The sequence below is a fragment of the Pholis gunnellus genome, assembly GCF_910591455.1.
Source record: "Pholis gunnellus genome assembly, chromosome: 3".
NCBI classification, from domain to species: domain Eukaryota; kingdom Metazoa; phylum Chordata; class Actinopteri; order Perciformes; family Pholidae; genus Pholis; species Pholis gunnellus.
In genome coordinates this window covers 22,442,899-22,459,682 of record NC_136529.1, presented here as the reverse complement: position 1 = coordinate 22,459,682, position 16,784 = coordinate 22,442,899, and the positions used below count along the sequence as shown (strand labels likewise).

At 47.2% G+C, this 16,784-nt stretch overlaps 1 protein-coding gene across 1 annotated transcript in view; it reads right to left on the bottom strand.

Annotated features, from left to right (window-relative positions):
- Positions 1 to 16,531, bottom strand: part of sulf2a (sulfatase 2a) — a 31,706-nt gene extending 15,175 nt beyond the window's left edge. The window contains exons 1-2 of the mRNA XM_079186516.1: positions 16,404 to 16,531; positions 9,036 to 9,102 (exon numbers count right to left, since the gene is read on the bottom strand). The gene's annotated coding sequence lies outside the window, so the exon portion shown is untranslated. The remainder of the gene's footprint in view (positions 1 to 9,035; positions 9,103 to 16,403) is intronic.
- Between the last annotated feature and the right edge of the window lie 253 nt (positions 16,532 to 16,784).

Sequence of the window (16,784 nt, the reverse complement as noted above, 5' to 3'; positions counted from 1 at the left end):
GATTACTTTTGAGTTGTTTCAACCAGCAACCTCCTCATGACAGGTGCTTTGACGGTACAGCGGCATCCCACATGATCGGTTCTACCAATGACCTTTAAACTAACATCTTATCATGAATAAGTGCTGGTTTGCTGACATCTAAAACAATGGCTCCTTTAACAGGTCAGCATGCGAAACTCTCCAGTCCCTGGCTGATAACCCTGAAATCATATTCAATAACTCTCTACATTCCTTTGACAAATGTGTCTTTGCTTTCTAATAACTAACTTTAATAGTTGAGAATGACAAGAGGTAACGATGAGGCTGATCCCATTCACCGGGAAGATTTAATTTAGATTTCCCCCAGGTTCCGATAAGCTCTGTATTCTGCAGACGTTTAAGGTGGCAGTCAGAACCTGCACAGCAATTTTATGTTTGAATACGCAGACACAAAGAGCCGTGGTTAGCCTCTAAAAGTGAGAAAGGGAGATTTGTGCTGCAATTAGGGGACTCAAGTGGGAAATATTTCTTTCCACAGTTACCGTTAAACTGCTTGCCTCACATTTGTGCGTTTCTTTTTTTTTGTTTATACATCATCTTCTTCCCTAACCTTTAATTCCGTGTGGAATGTGCTGCCCAGACAGTGAAATATGAATGAGAGTCATTTTAGTACTTAACACATCATTAATCCTGCAGAGAGTCTGTTGCCCTGAAAAAAAGGTGAAGCCGTGATGTGTTCCGGCTGGAAGCACCCCCACACAACCCCCCCCCCCCCCCCCCCCCCCACACACACACACACACACACACACACACACACACACACACGTTCCGGCTGGAAGCACCCCCACACAACCCCCCCCCCCCCACACACACACACACACACACACACACACACACACACACACACACACACACACACACACACACACACACACACACACACCAACTTATGTTATACACACATTCCATTTCTTTATATACATTTTTTCCAGGAGTGAAAGAATTAATTTTCCTACGTACACACCTAGATTTACTTTATCTACACTATATGGCCAAACGTACATGGACATTCCTGGTATGGGAATTTATGAATTCATGATAATTTGGGCAAAACACCTAAACTCCAAGCAAGTGAAATCTTAATGCTCCGGGATAAAATTATATTTTAGCCAGGTCCGTAAAGAAATGGTTTTCCAAGTCTGTTTTGAAAGCACTTGACTGGCCTGCACAGCTCTGATCTGTGAGCCAGGCGCTATCGCCCAACATTGGTGAGCGACCTCACTGCAGCTCTTTTGGCTCAATGGGAGTAAATCCCTGTAGCCAGAATCCAAAATGTTGAGGTAAGCTTTCCCAGATGGGTGGAGGCTGTTATAGCGGCTTATTAATGCTCACGATTTTAGCACACAATTTAAATTTCTACATTTGGCCATGCAATGCACTTTTTTTTATTTGGGATTTTAAGATTTATGCTGCAAATCATATTCACAAAGTAGAATGTAAAGTGAAAGTGACACGGAAATAGGGAAATAAACAAACTGCTACATTCTTAATGCAGAGAGGCACAGTCGAAAACTCTCCTCAGAAGTCACCTTCTGGTCACGCTTCGCTTTGGAAGACGCCTCATGCGGTTAGCTTGATTCACACCCAGACACGAGGAAGAAAAATCATCTCAGCTCATCTCAGCTGCAACTCTATAATCCACGGGGCCCATTATCTTTGAAACGGTGCGGCGAGTGATGGGATGCCGGGTGAATAGTTTGGTGGAAAAAAATTAGAGGGTGAGGAGGAGGAGGAGGAGGAAAGAAAGAGACATAAACAGAGAGAGGTAGGAAGAGAAAGAGACTGTATGATGGTGTCAGTTCAGACAAAAGGCCCAGTCATGATGTGTTCTCGCTTGAGAACAAAGAGCTCTGACAGATTCCCTGGGTCTGTTCTGTTGACTATAAATGTACCCCATACACACACACACACACACACACTCGTACACATACACAAAGACATGCAGGCAGAGCGACAGACAGACACACAAACACACCCACACTCTGCGTATCAGACTTCAAACATCTCTCTCCAACAAGGGGACATAAAAGAAGAGAACAGCAGTTCGGCTAATTATCTCAGAATCTGGAGGAAATGAACAGCATCGTTTTGTTGTATTGTTCTGAAATTGTTTGGCCCCAGCAGCACCAGTGGGCCATCACTAAGCTACTGCTTGCATATTTGTCTCCTCCAGGTTCAACAAACTAAAACAGTGAAGATATTCTTCAATAATGAGCTTGGAATGCAGCCACGACCACAAAAAAACAACAACGTCAAAACCTGCTGCAGTGAGGATGTTTTGGTCTCCATCTTCTCAAGACGCCAGTTTTTTCTTTCATCCACACACGTCCACTTCGCTGTTGCCAGCAGCAACAGAGTGGCATGTAGGGCTAGCGCGGTGGTCTGCAGGTTTTTTTTTTTTTTTTTTTTGGGGGGGGGGGGGGGGGGGGAGCTCTTCAGTCAGGGTCCACAGCAGGGTCATGGCATTTACCCCTCCTTTTCTGCACCCCTTGCAGTACGCTCCACCAGAGCCCAAAGAGAACACGGAGGTGTTAGAGAAAACACAAACAGAGCCCCGATTGTCCCCGACTTGGGTTCAACCCCCCCCACAGCCCCACCTCCAGGAGTTTTAGGACTGAGAGAATGAGCAACTGTCAATGGTGTTTTGTCAATACGTAGCTTTTTCCCCCCTTCAGATGGGTTTATTCTGATGTCAGAGGGAAATGCGCCTGTTTTGCAGTCTGCGAGTGTCCTTGCCTTTCCTGTCCCATTGAGGTCTGTATGGGAAAGCCATTTGTGGCGCGTCCGAGAGAGCGGCACAATTGCCAGCTCCTTTGAGACAGAGGTTGACAGCTGAAACAAGTGAGCAAGCTGGTGGACAGGGCAGCCCGCTGAGTGATGGCTGTTTCTTATTGGCACTTATTGACCAGAGGCAAAGCCCCCCTACAGTGTGTCACATCTCAGCTAAATGGATTACAGACAAATCAGCCGGGGCCAATTGTTCCACAGAACTAACTACCTCACCGAGGCCTCAGTGCAGCCAAGTGACTTCTGCTTGACATTGCATAGCTGGAGCACATCAGACATCACAAAATATGATCTGCTTCGAACTGCAGAAGACAAAAAAGAAGCTTAATGAGAGGAACGTTATTGGGGTGCACACCGTGATATTTATCTGCTCGGGATAATGCAATTATCCCTATAGTTCGTGAAAATTAGACCACGTTCCTTAGGATTCATAGATTTTAAGATGCCGTTTGTTGTGTTTTAATTACATTCCATTTCTCTCCCATCATCAAATTAACACCTGCAGTGGGGACTGATCCTAATGGCCCTGACTTAATGATGATTACAGACAATATCGGGTTCATCTTTCGGTAAACAACTGCTGCCATGCGCGCTGAATAAATTATAGCCCAGATGATTCAATGCGCTGTTTGGAAGTTACAGTTCAGCTGCTGACGAGGTGATCGCTTTTACAGACTCGAGATTCCTTCACTCCACTGATAAACAACAGCTCTCGACTACTCAAAGAGGCCCTGCGCAGCAGAGGTATGTTTTACCCTGGGGTGGTGGGGGTCTGTGGGCTCACTGGGGACCGTCTTCTCTGGTGTTAAGCATACCCTTGGGGGTTGGAGAGGCGACGACCACTTCTTTATTTCTTCACTCCGCCCATTCTCCGTCCTAACCCCTCAACCCCTCGCTAGCCAGGCTTTCTCCCGGGCCTTTTGTCGGCGGATTACTGGGGGTTTAGAGACGCACACAGTGATCCCGCCCTCCCCTATCGGAACCACACAGGGGGTTAAGACTGGAGCACAGAGGGGAGACCTCCACACAAAGATCTGGATTACAGAGGCTTTCTATGTATGGCCACTTATATTACCCCCATTTGCTCTACTCAGAAATCACCACAGATTCAATTCAATGCTTGTGGTTTTCCCAGCAGGAATCTTGGGATATGTGCCAAAATAAATTTGTGACAACACAGCGTACATTGAGTGTGTGTGTGTGTGTGTTTTTTTTCAAACTAAACTCTGTATTTTGTTCAGTTGTGACGATCCACAGTAATTGACCGACACAGAAAATACTCACGGCAAACAAACAAGCCTCAGGTGAAACCGCAGCGACGTGTAACTGTACGCAGTCAACACAACGCAGCCCACATCGTCCCTCCGTATTGCGAGAGAGCACAGGCTGTCTCCTCCTCTACAGGTCGGTATCCGTCTCTCTCTGCCACGTCGCCTGGACAGCTGCCCAGACAGCCCATCTGTCTGTGCTGACCTGTGTTTGGGACCATGGGGGGAGCCTAAGTGGTCCATGAAGGGGGTCTCTGGCATGTTGCCTGCCCGGTAATGATAGCTAAGCTGCCAGCGGCCTGCCTAACAGCTCTGGAGGTCTCTCTGTGGTGCTACAGTATTGATATTGTATCAGGTTGCAAAGGGCTTGGCAGCCTTTTAATGAGAGCTCAGATTGATCAGGCGGTAGTGGCTCTTACTGCGGATGATGCTCATTGGCTGTCCCTGTAGACCTGACCCCCCCCCCCCCTTTGATTAGTATCATTGAGTGAGGAGGGAGACGTACACAAAGTACACAGTCACCCTCACACAAATACACTCATGTAGGAATGTGCAAGTTGTCAGGAGGAATATTAGTTGTAGTAGTTAGTTGTAACTGAAATAAGTCACGGGCAAAGGATTTTGTTACAAACATTCTCCGCCTGGAGCGTCATAAAGTTTCAGCTGGCAGTGGTCATAGAACAGTTGAAACAAAATGCAACTGTTAAGGGACTCACAGGCACCACAGTCATCAACTTTAAAATACTACCGGCAGTAAACTTTACAACATAATTGAAAGTTGAAATTGACTTCCAAAGTTAAAAATCTGTTCCGTTTTAGTCTGCGTGTCGTTATAAAAAGTTGCTGTAATCTCAATAATTATTTCCCCAAACAGAATACTTTATCAGCATTTACACAGAAAAAAAAAAACGCTTTAAGCTTCTCTCAGTAAAGAGAATGGCTGAAATGACAACTAACAGTAATAACGCATGAATCAACCATCCACACACACACACACACACACACAGGGGAGAGAAAGCAAGATCGCTTTCCTTTTTGCAGAAGTAACTGGACAACAGGGTATGCAAAGTTAAAATAGACAGAGAGAGAGAGAAATGGGAGGAGAAAAAGATATTTAAACCACCTGCCTGTCACCCTCCATAATGATACTTCACCTTTCTGTCCCTCCCCCTCTTCACCTGCCTCCACGGGCTCATGTCAAGGTCACAGAAGTGGTCTCTGGGACTTGAATCTCTCCTATTAGACCTCTATTAGGCTCCTGTCAGACAGGCAGCCAGCTGTCGCGCCCCCCCCCCCCCCCCACCTCCTATGGTTGTGATCATGACCCCCCCCCCACCCCCCCCCCCCCACACACACACACACACACACACACACACACTCAGCCTCTGGACCCCCCCCCCCTTGGGATCTACAGCAGGGAAGTAACAGGATGGAGGTAGAAATGAAACCCTCAGAACATTGTGATTACTTTTCAGTGGCCTTTACTGCTGAAGCAGCCGAGAGACCATTTCACGACCGTGCTGCCGATCGGTCGTGCTGAAATGCGATGTGAAAAAAAAATACCGAATGCACTGGATTTGCACGGGGTGGAAATGGTACATGTTGTGATTATGACCTTCGTGAAAATGTTCTCGACGCACCCGAAGGCAGCCCGCTCGCCCCCTGCTTTGCCTTCTTTTCTCGGTTTTCTCCCGCTCTCTTTTATTAAACATGAATTAGCAGCGCTTTGATCAAGTTCATCACCCTTGTGTTGTAATTAGTGCGGTGTCAGCGCAGAGCGCGAGCCCATTCCGGTAATAGAGTAATTACCGGCCAGCTCTCTGACCTCAATAGCCCGACCCCCACACACCTACAAACCTTTCTTATCACACCTTCCTATCAGCTCAGATGGAACATTAAGCATCAGACAGGACAGGATATATAGCCAGCTTTTCAACCGGGTGATGGAGGGAGGGAGGGGGGGGGGGGGGGGGGGGGGGGGGGATTAATAACCTTTTACCGTGGATCACACTGAGCAAAAAGGTCAATCAGATTCATGAGAGAAGCGTCATGGATGAATGTCTGCACTTAATGAGCGTCGTATAGCGCCAAGATCACTGTTGCACCCTCCTATATGTCAAGTAGAAAAGCATTAAAAATAAATGGGGAGCACAGCCAATTCGAGACACGCATAAAATGGCCTGTAAATTCATAGGGTAAGCAGACCAGACAGGGAAAGAATTAGACACCCTCGGCCTATATGGAGGAGAGACGGTCACTCTTTTACGGCTGCAGAGATTCAATTAATTATCTCTACATTGTAGTTAAGGGAGGGTAAAACACTACAAGCAAACGGTATATATATCGCAACCAGATGCGCTGCATTTCTTACAGGGTGGGCAGCGATGCTATGCTTGGTGCCATCCTGTGTTTGGAAAGTGCCTTGTTAAACACGGCTGTGATTTAAAGCTATTAAAGCAATTTTCTGAATGGCAGGAGAGCTGGGCATCGGAAGAGAAGAAGAAGAAGAAGGCCTTTTTGTGGAATTCAGATGAAACCTCCTTTCAGCACCATCGCCCCAGATAGCTTAAAGTTGGCTGAGTGGTTATGCAAGTGGGCAGAGAGATTTCTATTTTTTTCAAGCGTACACACACACACACACACACACACACACACACACACACACACACACACACACACACACACACACACACACACACACACACACACACACACACACACACACACACACACACACACACACACACACACTTTATTTACAGCCACTTCCTTACAAATAGAGAGCCGACTTCCCAGCCAGCCGATGGGAGCCGACACGCAGCAAAAGAATGGGCTGCCTCTGTGTTGTTACTACAAAGCTTGGCCGGAGTGCCGAGTGGCCTCTCTGTGTGTGGCGCCGCAGGTTGGCACACTCACAGGGGGCTTTATTGGGGGTGCCGTCCTGACCGTCAGGCAGCATGCCCGATGTTGACAAAGCCTGGTATCGCCTGCTGTCAGCCCATTCTGTGTGCACCCGGCGGAAAGAATCAATTAGGCCAAGCTCACAACAGAGCACTTTAATATTTGACTTTTAATCAGCGGGCAGAAGGCAGGCAGGGGCATGAAAGCAAGCTAGCAGTTCCCATCTTGCTGATGTGGAAAATGAGGGACAGGAAAATACTCCCAGAGCCCCGCAATGTGCATCACGTAACCCCGAGAGGATGTGAGGAATCAGTCTGAAGAGAAACTGCCCCAAACAACAGGCTAATCTCCCAAAGAATTGGGGGAAAATATCTCTCCGTCACTCACAAGATATCAAAAGCACCTTACGCAACGAGCTGAAAGGACTGGAGGAGAAAAATCACAACGCTGTTCGTAAACAACCAGAGCTCTGTGGAAGGGACAGTGGTTTAAGACGAAAATGGAATTGATGAGGTCTTCACGAGGCAGATGAACTGCTCCTTTGAAGAGTTTCTCTTGAAGAGTTTTTTTTATCCCACACTGCCGAAGGCCCCTTCTGCCAGCAAGGAGAGGAGGAAGAAAGAGAGAGGTGAATGCTGTCCTCTCACTGGGGTTTTGAAGTGGAGATCAGTCCTCCCTCCTCAAACAGAATGGCATAATAAAAGGCGTATCATTCACCTGTCTGCGCTTGCGAGTTTCACAAAGACAAGACGGAAAATCAAAGTTCAGCTCCCTCAAATGCTCGGCGAAGAAAAGAGTTACGTAGCCAGGCATGTTTTTTTTTTCCCCACAAACAAAACACTGAACTAACCCGGCGTTATTAGGAGCCATTTGTAGCGAGTCGCTTGTTAATCAAAAAAAGGAGAGCAGATTACAGTCGTGCATACTGATGTTTTTGCAAGTGATAATGAGTCAGCTGTGCACAGCTGTGTACATAATATGCCCACATGTGCTGAGAGCTGCTTCATCTGCTGCTATCTAACTGTTCACACAGGATGACTGTGATCACAGCAGCAACACAAGCCTGTTACTGGTAAACAGCCACAACAGGACAGTGGTAAGTGGCCATGTGTCCAGATCATGCAGATTTATGGATCTTTTTAAAAACGGCGTGAGCACAAATGCATTTCCATTTTTTTTAAACTCAGTGCCTCCAACTACTGATTTAAAGCATAAAACATGGCCCCAGTCATCATTGCCTCTTTAGTGGAGAAATGAAGCTCCCCCAAAGCCACAGGGGGCGAAGGCAATTTTTCAGCTATTGATTTTTATAATTCTCAGCTTTGTAGCTTGCTCGTTAATTCTCATGACTATTCCCCTCAGCAGCCTTAACCCCCGCTCTCTGCATCCATCATTCCGCTCTCTTTTCTCTCCTCTTCATAATTACCATTTGGACAGACGGCCACTGAGGGGGCATGTGCTGCGGCCGCAACACAACCGCAACACCCACAGCCCTCTTTGATCTTCAATTCCACCTCGGTGGGGCCAACAACAGCCATCCTCTTATTCATGATGAATAGAATACTAAGCGCCGGCAGCTGGATCAAATGAGGTGATTTTGAGAACCGACTGAAGCGGCGTGATGCGCGCGTCGCCTCTGGAGGTGAGGAAATCTATCCCCCACAGTAGATAAAGCGTTGACATTAACTATAGCTCGCTGCGCTTGTTTCCTCGGAGGTCTGTAGAATCCATAGCAACAGGAACAATAATTAGAATGTGATTCATGTTCGGGATAGCCAGATAGCCAGATAGATAGGCAAGACTGCCCTGGAGAGAGTGAACCTTGCACAGTAGGGCACTGTCAAATGAATACAGAAACCCACAGTCGCTGTAGCAATCAGACAAAAACCTGCATCCATACACGCAAGTGAACTCTGTGTGTGTGTGTGTGTGTGTGTGTGTGTGTGTGTGTGTGTGTGTGTGTGTGTGTGTGTGTGAGGGAGAAAGGAGAGGGCAAAATATTTCACTTTCACAGTATATATAAGAGGTGAACAGCCTTACCTTCCTCTCTAAACAAGGTGTCTCTGATGTTCTCCTCTCCCACAGAAATCCGCCCGACTGCCAAGTTCTGTAAGCAAACAAAGTCCAGAGTGGATGAATACTTGGAACATAATATGCAACTTCCACTCAGAAGCTCAACCAGAGCCAGGCTATCTTGTTTCTATGCTATTCTGTCTTGTTTTTAAAAAAAATCTATGAATCTTTTAGACATTCTGGTTTGTCCATGCCTGACGCTGGCCTGCATTGTCTCTGTCCTCCCTATCAGACACCATAAGTCATTGCCACTCCCAGCCACCACTCCTCCCTCACACATACCCAGAGGATGGTGACACATCTGTTTTAGAGGAAAACACTGCGGCGAACTGCAGGACGTGGAGATAAACAAGCGCACACGTCATATCAGTCCACACGCTATTCGCACAAGGTAAAATCCATATTTGACTGATGCTGTGACGCCTGAGGGAGCCGGGAATAGCTCAGGAGGTGGTTTAATTAGACCTGTGCCAGAAATAGTGAAAGACATTTTTACATTTTCAACATAATTACTTCTCACCCTCCAGAAGACTTTTAGCGATTGTGATAATAATTAGTTTCTGTTTGTAATGCTGTGTAAGCACCGCTCCATCACATCTTTCCCAACACTGTCTCCACGTCTCCAACCGCCTCTAGTATGGATTTTTGTAAGCTACAAGGCCTTGTTCCGTGTCTGTCTGTGAAGACACGTTGACAGCAGTCTGAGCTGTCTGATCCATGTTCAGATTGGACAGGTGTCAGTGTCCCGCACGTAAACATCTGAGCTCTGTGAAATCTTGGCCTTAATCTCTCTCTACTGATGGAGCCTCTGATATGTCATATGGTAAAACGATTTTGCACCCAACAAATGTGGTGATGCACACACAAATGCATCCGTCTGGTATGTGCAGCGGGGCTAAGAATACACTGGAGAACCTTATAAGCCCACATGAATATCTCCCTGCCAAGGCACGTCTCTGACCCCAGCTGCTCTCTGCTGGAGCCAGCTCTGCCAGCCACTCATGGGCATCAAAGAGAGGTGGCCGGACACCTGCGCCTGTCTATCTGTCCATCTGAAGCCTAGGACCTCTGCCACGGCTCGCTTTTCACCGTGATGGCATATTCATAGACAGCTTAACACATTTGAAGCCAAGGACACAACGAGGAAGAGGAACGTCAGTTGCGTGACAACAATACAAACCAGCAGAGACGTCGTTTATTTTTGACAGAATTCTATTTGGCCGAAAGATGACATCCAAACAAACTTGCAGCATTCAGCAGACACCGCGGGCTGCAAGTGGTAAAAGTGATTTACTCTCCTTGTCTCTCGCTAAAATAAAGGAGCGACAGATTTAATATAAATAAGCAGAGAGGGGGAGGAAGAAGGGAGTGGATTGGAACAGGCTGTGGGTGACAAGGCAGTGTGACAAGCGTGGCAACTGAGAGAAAATGCGACACCTGGCCTTGTCCTTGATGTGAATAAGAGGATGATACATCATAAAGTGACAGGGCAGAAAGATGGCTATTACCCAGGCGAGGAGGAAGACCAGGAAGAAGAGGAGAAAGTGACTATTTTAAGCAGTGCAGTAAAAATATGCCAGGGATTCATTTAATATTCCTTTCTATAAAGCGCTCCCGTGTAAATGAATCATGTTTTATTAGTTCCAAAGATCCCCTGTTCTTGGCAGCTTTACACCAAAACTGTAATGGCATTTTGAAGCATTCCAGCGATGAGATCAAATGCCCACGTCAAATACAAGCAATCAGGCGACTCCATCCTCCTCTGACTGGCATTAGACGGAATGAGACATCTGTCTGCGGATGGTGATGAAGTTTGATCGCGAGGGTAAATGAGCGGAGTCCGAGGACGTGTTTTCTATGATTGGCTGCATTCTCCCTGTCGGGCAGGACGCTGATTGATTTCAGTGAGTTGGAACCCCGGCTCTGCCTCTATTGATCCCCTCATCTCCAGCCCCGTCTCTTCCCCAATTAAGAGTTCCCTAAGCCGGCGCTATGGAGCACTCCTAATGAACACCACCCTCCTGCCAACATCTCAATGTTCAATTCACTACGCAGCCCCTCTCTCTATCATTCACTTCATTTCTCACTTTTTTGTCGACTACTCCTCCACTCCAGTTGTGGTTTAGGCTCAGTCACATCTGAACAATAACAAGTTTTTTTTTGTTGGGGGGGGGGGGGGGGGGGGTACAAATGCAACCCACAGTTCATTAAACGTAAGCTTGGGGTAGACGGTTTAACTCTCTGTATCACTGAGAATCAATTGCGTCTCCAGCAGCCAGATTTTAGGGATTAGAACGAATTGAGCTACTCTGGGTGTAGAAATCTGTGATGTGTCTGGGGTGTCAGACGAGCATAGATCAAAAGATTCATTAGATTAGAATTAGATCAAACACAGTCAAAAGTTGTGAGGACAGACAGTGGAGGAGGAGTGTGTGAGAGTGGTCGACGTGAGAGAAACAGAAATCCAGACGTATAGAAGCCAAAAGGCTGTCTGACTCAAGATCTATTTAATTGCCAGGTACATACACGGATACAAGGGATCTGCCCGGCTTTCTCCAGAGCTATTGGCACATCAATCTCTTGATTTGCCCACCTTGAGGGTGCAGTCGGAAAAGACGCAGTTCAGACACAGGTCAGTTGTGCCTCCATGCGCCGGGCCTTAAACCCGTAATCCCACTGCTATGGTGGAGTGAGAAAATCCAATTTCAGAGATCTGTAATTCCATAAACCTTATTAGGCACAACAATAGCTGCAACACCCTGAGGGAGAGGCACGAGGGAGGGGTGAGTGGGCGGAAGGGGGGGTGGGTGGTAGCTGAAGTTGTGACCGGGCCAAACACAGTGACGGGGAGAGGGTGACGAACACAGAGGTGGAGATTAAGGTAGAGCAGCAGTGTAGCAAATCAGGGAAATGAAGAAGAGTTCTGGCACGGACACACTTCCACTAAGTCACCGTGACTCGGTACAACATGGTGAAAGGGGGCGACACACTAGGATTCACTGGGTAAAATGTTCAACTTGCCAATAAGCAGTCAGAGAATATGTCTTCCCTATTTCACGGATGTCATTCAATGTTGTCTTAAATTTGTCTTTGCTCTTCCTTTTTTTGTTTCCTATGTTTTTCCTTCTTCCCCAGACGGTTTTGAGTGATGTTTTGTTCAAATTAATAGAATTCGGGAATAGAAAATAATCTGTTTTTACGTGGTTTGGGTTGGTGTGTCCATACCATCACCGCCGCATCCTGTATTCATTTAGTCGTAACATCAATGGGCCACTTAGACTGCTGTTATCCGAGTGCTTCCATTGATTGTTTGCCTAAATCCAGGAGAGCGGGGTGTGTGTGTGTGTTTGTTTTGCCGTACTAATGGAAATCATCTCGGCGCACACCTCAGCGAGAGCGGAGCCAGTGGCGAGCGGTGGAGGAGACACGGCCATGAAGGAAAGCAATGCAGACAGGATAAATGGAATTGCATCAGATTGATCAAATTAAAAACACCGTACGTGAGGAACTACGGTAATGGCAATGCAGATAAATATAATTGTGATGATAATTACATCTGCGGTGATGAGACGTCACTTATCAGACAGAAAAGCGGTTGGCTTTGAACTTGAGCTAGATTTTGGCTGCGTTCCAAAATCTCCCAATCACTGCTTATAGCAACCGCAGTTAATTCTGTCATAAATTATTCACAACTGGAACAAAACTGTTGCAAAAGGCCACCGATAACCCACGGATCTAAATGCTGATTAGAGGAGATTGGAGCGTGGCTTTAAAAACAGAATTCAGAGGTATCGCCGGGCTTAAGTGACGTCTCCGCTGTTTGGCATTGCGAGTGAGAAGGGGCCTCTTATCCGCTGCATCTCCTGAGACGGACCGGGCAGTGAAGCCCGTGCTCTGCGGCCAGCGGGGTATGATTACATTCCCCCGTGGGACACCTCCGCTGCTGCAGTCAAATGGCTGTCCCCACGTGAACGTCGGGAATCACACGTACACACACACACACCGTGCGCTGACAAACAAACACACACAGAATGGCGTATAAACACAGGGACATGTGCTTCTCCTTATTTGCTCCTGTCAGCCGTGGACTAGGCCTACTCGCTGGTCTCTACACGCTGTTAACAGAGGAGTGTTTGAGAGGTCTCGTCAAATAACCCCTGTGCCTTTTTCTTTATCATCAGAGAGGAGCAGCAGCACTGAGATTTACACACTGATCTCCGGCTGCCGCCTCACAGCAGGACCTGTTAACAGCAGCTCATACATACAGATGGACTCGAGAGTGGGAACACACGAGTGCTGCTCACTGTCAGGCTACTTTTAACATCTTCTTTAGGAGCCCCGTGTGCGAGAAATGAAACACTAGCTGTGCCCTCCAAGTTTAAAGCTGTGTGCAGTAACTATATATGCAAATATATTTCAGTAGATACGCATTCAAGCTGCTCACCGGTACCGCTGATATAGCATCACATTTAATTGCTGCGCCTTCCTTAGATGCCATTTTGTGTTTGTTATGTTTTTCAAACCAGCGACATCATATTTATGTACGCCCCCAAAACCTTGCTCTCTTTATTCTTTACTTTTTTTAAGTCTCTCTAGTGGAGTGAAGCCTTGTAACGGTGTATGGCAGAATGGTATGAATGCCATGTCTACAGTAGACGAAGAAGCAGGTACGATAACGCCAAGATGTATTGGAAAAACATGTTTCCATCGGTTCTTTTATTGCATCTTCTCTATTTCAGTACGCCAACTTTTCCCCCTCAGTCGAGCATTAAAAACTTTTTTTTGCAGCTTTTCCTACATTACTGGTGTTTTCCACTGAGGGCTTTTATGGACGAGTTAAAAATGTGCATAAAAAAAACAGCAAGTGGAGCAGGTGGAAGAAGCTGCAGCGTTGAGAGGGCTGAATGAAGCTAATGGGGAAACATTCGCTTTAGGGCCCTCCAGTCTAACCTCGCTGTGTCTAACCACAAAAGGTCAGGGCGGCGGTAAAAACGAGCAGACACCGGCGCTGCCCTGGCCGCCTTCGGGGGCCCGCAGAGACCATCGAGCGGTGTCACCTTGGCTGCTGCCACTGATATCTGCCACCTGTCACCACACTGCCCCCGCGGCCGGGGACGCGGCTGCGTTGACAATGGGTTTGTCGATAGGGCTTCCTCCTGAGAGTGGCGATGGGGGAACATGTCCTCTGCTTTCATCAACAGCTTGAGTCAACAGCTTTGGCGTGCGGCATTAGCATGCAATACATATTCATGCCAGTGTGTCTCCCTTCAACTGCCTCGCCAGCCCCCCCCCCCTTGCACATTTTCCAGTCATTTTTACAAACGGAATGTCAAGCGCCCCATTTTCGCCGGGAGTCCCACATGGCCTCTTATGTATTCCCGGCACAACCGCAAAACAACGACAACAGGTCTCAAGGTCGTCACTCCCACTGATTGTGTGCGTGTGTGTGTGTGTGTGTGTGTATGCGGTGATTATGTGTCTCAAAGAGTGTGTGAACAACGGAGGAAGAAAAAAAGGAATTGGGGAAACGTGAGCAAAATAAAATGGTTAAGGATGTAATGAGTGTGTGTGTGTGTGTGTGTGTGTGTGTGTGTGTGTGTGTGTGTGTGTGTGTGTGTGAGCTTGAACACTAATGTATGCAGTGTGAGTGCAGCAATTGGACGTTTGGGTTAATGCAGTGGAAATACAGTAAATGTCTTTGTGTGCACTTCCCATTTCATTTGTGAGTGTAATCATGCAATTACAGCTCAGAGTGTGCAAATATGAATCTGAACAAAATCTCGTCTACATCTGGGGTGTGGGCCTATGCGTCCGTGCATGAATGTGTGTGTGTGTGTGTGTGTGTGTGTGTGTGTGTGTGTGTGTGTGTGTGTGTGTGTGTGTGTGTGTGTGTGTGTGTGTGTGTGTGTGTGTGTGTGTGTGTGTGTGTCTGTGTGTGTGTGTGTGTGTGTGTGTGAGAGAGAGATAGAGTCCTGACATGCAGTCTAAACATGCCTGGGGACTGGCAGACAGGTAGACTTAGCAGGAACATCCTCCTTCAGTCCACTGGCACCTCAGTGAGAAAAGAGGGCAGTTGATGTGGGGGTTAGAGCCTCCATGGCAGAGTAGTGGTTGTGATAAATAATGAATGCTTAAAGAACAGATCTCGGAATCTCTTCTTTACTTTCCATCCATCATCCCTCCATCCTTGCATTCTTTCATCCATCCACCCACCCTTATCGCTACAAACAGCACGGGGAGTTCAGCTGTCTCCATCATAAATATTTCAGCCTCTAGGTCAGTGCTCGCCCCCCCCCCCCCCCCCCCCCCCCCTCCACTCCACTGCTCTTAACCGCCACCGCTTGGTGATGACACAGCCTTTTGACCCATAAAGATATTGACAAAACACTGATAGTGAGTACATTCACTGGAACCAGCCTCGTAGACTTAAGCCGCGCGCCAGCTTCTATAGGAGTGGCTGCAACTGTTGAAATGGCGTCTCCTGAATGAATGCCGTTTGCCGGATACCTCCTCAATTTCTACAAAACGAGGTCCCCACGAGGTAAACAATCCAAAACTGGACCGCTCCTGCCTTTTGGAAAAAAGTATTAATTCCTAGTTGTTCTTTTTGCTCCAATTTTAAACCCCCACATACACATTCAGCAGCAGGATTATATGTGTCTGAGTAAATACAAAGCTATGCCGAGACAATGAATGTTCCATATTTCAAAAACACCACAGACTGTGAAACAGGAAGACAAAGAGAACTAATCACAAAAAATCAACACCAAGACGGACCAAAGAACAGTGAATGCTGAAGCGATGTGCTTTCTGACAGATTCGGAACACAGTCGTAATGTAATCATTTCCCTTCTGGAGGGTACCATTGTGTGGAAACATGATCACTTAGATGGCAGACACTTAAAAAAAAAAAAGAAAAAAAGCTACTAGAGACACAGCACATGTCAACAGCGTCCAGCCCCCCCAAAAAACTACCAACTTGTTTCACCCGATGAACAGCAGCTCCTGTCAACACAGCTCTGATTCAGACTGGGAGAAGAGTCCAGTGATGAACGAGAGGTCTTATCTCTCTATAGCCTGATGAGCAGCGCCGTTAGCGACTCCATGCATAAATCTCAGAGGCGAACAGGAAGGATGAGAGCATTCAAGTGTAAACTAGGGCAGAGCTTCGGCACTGTACCCTCTGGATACGCTACTCTGGAAGCAAGTCCTGTGTGAGGAACAAGCGCTCCCACACTGAGGGATGCACATGCCGCTCTCTGTCATCTAGCACAAATCCACACACACACATGCACCGACACAAATTCACACACACACACACACACACACACACACCTGCTCTGGCCGGTCCAGTAGCATCCAGTCCTGTCCTGTCCGGTCCGTTCAGATCCGGTCCTCTGTGCTGGCAGAGTGAGGAACTCGTCTCACTCGCCACGCAGCCCGGTGCAGACAGCTCACTGTTATAGATGCTCTGAAAAGTGAAAGGAGGGAGGCGTGGTTTCACATGAGATAAATAAAAGAGGGAGGGAAAGAGGGAGGGGAGAGGCTCCCTCAATCTACAATTCAATATTGTCCTCACTCCCTTGTTCAGCAGCGTTCCGTCTTCTTCTATTTCTCTCTTCTTTCAGCATATTCTCGCTGTTATTCTATCGCTCCTTCTCCCTTTTCCCCATTCTCCTCCACCGACTCTCTCCGTTTCCATTAGTTTTAGTCTTC